Here is a 3,641-nt window from a genome sequence, read left to right as displayed (position 1 = left end):
GGCTGGTAATAGCCACCGACTCCTACATGGTCGTAAAGGAGTTGGCTGTATAGCCACCGACTCCTACATGGTCGTAAAGGAGTTGGCTGTATAGCCACCGACTCCTACATGGTCCGTAAAGGAGTTGGCTGTATAGCCACCGACTCCTACATGGTCGTAAAGGAGTTGGCTGTATAGCCCACCGTAACCTTCCTACATGGTCGTAAAGGAGTTGGCTGTATAGCCACCGACTCCTACATGTCGTAAGGAGTTAACTCCTTTACGACCATGTAGGAGTCGGTGGCTATACAGCCAACTCCTTTACGACCATGTAAGAGTCGGTGGCTATACAGCCAACTCCTTTACGATCATGTAGGAGTTGGTGGCTATACAGCACTAACAGGTCTGGGATCTATGTTTCTATCCAGTCATCTGATCCTGTGATATCCCCTGTCCGTCCGTCCGTCCGTCCGTCCGTCCGTCCGTCCGTCCGTCTGCCTGCCTGAACCTGGAGGTTCCTGACGTCTGTCTGCCTGCCTGTCTGTCTGTCTGGAGGTTCCTGACGTCTGTCTGCCTGCCTGTCTGTCTGTCTGGAGGTTCCTGACGTCCGTCCGTCTGTCTCTGTAGGAACCTGGAGGTGTCTGATGTGTCTGTCTCTGTAGGAACCATCGGAGCAAAGCAGGAAGTAAAAGCAGGAAGTGTACCATCAATATGTGCTGTGATTTTGTTGATTCAACTCAACTGACATTACAAAAAAGACATTCCATTGCATGAGCCACATCAGTTAACATCATTTGAATGAACATTCTACATTACCATGGAAATGATTGCATCACAATACCAGGCAGCCATTGCCAATGTCCCCGTGAGTTTACCAGTCAAATTTCCAGGGTTAGAGTTTCATCGTTTGCTACTACACCTTGCTTGTTTCCGCAAGGGGCAACAAAGTTTCATGACATTGTTAAGAGTCCATTTTATCCCAGATATGGACTCGACCACATGAATGCCCGGCCGTCCTGTCATCAGTCAGCTGTTCATAAATCAACATTTTTTTTTTCATGGCAGTCTTCATCCATAGCGGTCGGTTGTACTGTAATTGTGCCAGCCCCTAAACACATACTCTGCCGTTATATCGCGCGTGCAATGATATCCGAGGGGGGGGAAAGCGTTTGTTGTTTGAAGTAGGCCTAAATTCTTTGTTGAATTTATCGCAAACAGATGTGGCTGTTTCACCAAGTACTGATTACAGCTTTAAGCCCAGTTCTATATTGAAATGCACTTTCAATTGGGATTTTAGTTGAGAAGTAGGCTTAATCTGGGTCCAGGAAGCCAGGAGAATGATATGGTAGTGGTGTTTTGCTGCTCATTTCCTGTTTAGAGAATGATATGGTAGTGGTGTTTAGCTGCTCATTTCCTGTTTAGGGAATGATATGGTAGTGGTGTTTAGCTGCTCATTTCCTGTTTAGAGAATAATATGGTAGTGGTGTTTAGCTGCTCATTTCCTGTTTAGAGAATGATATGGTAGTAGTAGCTCTCATTTCCTGTGACCTTGTGCTGCTATCAATACTGCCACAGTAACTGCTATCTGCTACCTTCACATGGTGACCCTGTGAACACATGGTGACCCTGTGAACACATGGTGACCCTGTGAACACATGGTGACCCTGTGAACACATGGTGATCCTGTGAACACATGGTGACCCTGTAAACACATGGTGATCCTGTGAACACATGGTCATTCCTGTGAACACATGGTACTCTGTGAACACATGGTGACCCTGTGAACACATGGTGACGCTGTGAACACATGGTGACCGTAAACACATGGTGATCCTGTGAACACATGGTGATCCTGTGAACACATGGTGACCCTGTGAACACATGGTGATCCTGTGAACACATGGTGACCCTGTGAACACATGGTGACCCTGTGAACACATGGTGACCCTATGAACACATGGTGACCCTGTGAACAGCTAACCTTGATAATCAGTTTTTTTACCTTGACATCAGACATTTTGTTTTGCCTGGATAAGTTATGGTGTAGTGTTTCATGCTCTGTCTGTAATCTACAAGGGCCCATCCCCCCCCCCCCCTTTCAACACACTGAGTATGTTTACATGCACAGTAATACTTTGATATCAAACTGATTACGACAGTAGGCATTATGACAGATTATGCCATATTCATGTAAACACCTTACTGTGCGTATCTTAATCGGCGTGAGGTCATAATCGGAGTAAGCATACGACGATTTAAAACACCTGGTTTTCTGAGCAATCTTTCTAATTATTAGGACATTTAAACACCTTTAGCGGCGTTCCAGCGGTGTATTTGATCCGTGCGTGAGCCTAAAAGCTTTTATATGTCCGAACTCAGAATCAAATATGCTTCCCAAAAAATAACATGGTCGCTGTGGTAGAATGTTTGTTTTGATTGTCGATGTATCAGAGTGCCATCAGGTGGCCTGATTTCAGATGTGTCCATGGAAACAGGATTATTAGGGAAATCGTCCTTCTTGCAAAGCATGTAAACGTTTTAATCAAACTATTATATTAATCTGACTATCCGCAATAATCGCATTGTGTGCATTTTAATATATTACATGTATACTTAAATATAGTACAAATTAATAGAATATACTTCAAATATGAGATATACTAGAAAAGTACATATTTAAGTATACTATACACATACTATCATTTCACCTCAATACACTTATGAAGTGCACTTTTTAATGAGTGTTTTTTCTTCAGTATTTTAATATTACTATATGTTCACTGTCATTACACTTCAACACACTCTGATGCTAACAGCAACGTAGCGCTAGGAGCTGAAGGTAGTTCTACGGAGGTGATGGCTCGGCTGTCCACTCCACCCACAACTTAAGTGTTATTTTCTCCTGTACCTGTCGGGCAGGTACGCCACGTGGGAGTTGGACAGGAAGGATATCTCCACCCACAACGTNGGACAGGAAGGATATCTCCACCCACAACTTAAGTGTTATTTTCTCCTGTACCTGTCGGGCAGGTACGCCACGTGGGAGTTGGACAGGAAGGATATATCAATATGAACAAGCTAGTGGCCACTTTGTTGGAGGGGAAATTCCACGTCATTGAAATGAGGACCCAACACCCTACCAAGGACTTCGACTACGTTTCACGAAAAGGTAATTAGCCCAATAGAAAGGGTAGATGGACCTTGGCTCCCGTCGACGGAAAACGTGTCAAAAAGTAATTTTTCATCCTCCAGTGGTGGTGAGTCCGTTGTGGAGACGGGGGGGAGAGAAGGTCAGCTGGATGTTTTCACAGCTGGATTTGTTTGGCGGCCATGTTTGTTTAACACGCTCGTGGCCGTGAAGCTGCCTGCCAAAGACCACACCGAGCCGGTGGAGAGGGAGAGTGTGGCTTTTTCCCCAATCGTGCCCCCGTGACATTAAAAACACACTTTATTCCCTACATAGTGCACTACTTTGGAGCCTTATGGTCCCTGGTCAAAATTAGTACACTTTATAGAGAATAGTGTGACATTTAGCACGCAGGCCTGGCCTCGTTCGTCCTCGTTTTGTGGTCTGGGGGGCGATCAGAGGGGGGATTGCTCATCACATTTTTGTATAATTCATTGAGCGATCCAACAGTCGTCCCATAAATATGTCTAACCTC

This window comes from Salvelinus sp. IW2-2015, unplaced genomic scaffold, assembly GCF_002910315.2.
Source record: "Salvelinus sp. IW2-2015 unplaced genomic scaffold, ASM291031v2 Un_scaffold5165, whole genome shotgun sequence".
Classification (NCBI taxonomy): Eukaryota; Metazoa; Chordata; class Actinopteri; order Salmoniformes; family Salmonidae; genus Salvelinus; species Salvelinus sp. IW2-2015.
Note: the sequence above shows the minus strand (reverse complement) of the source record.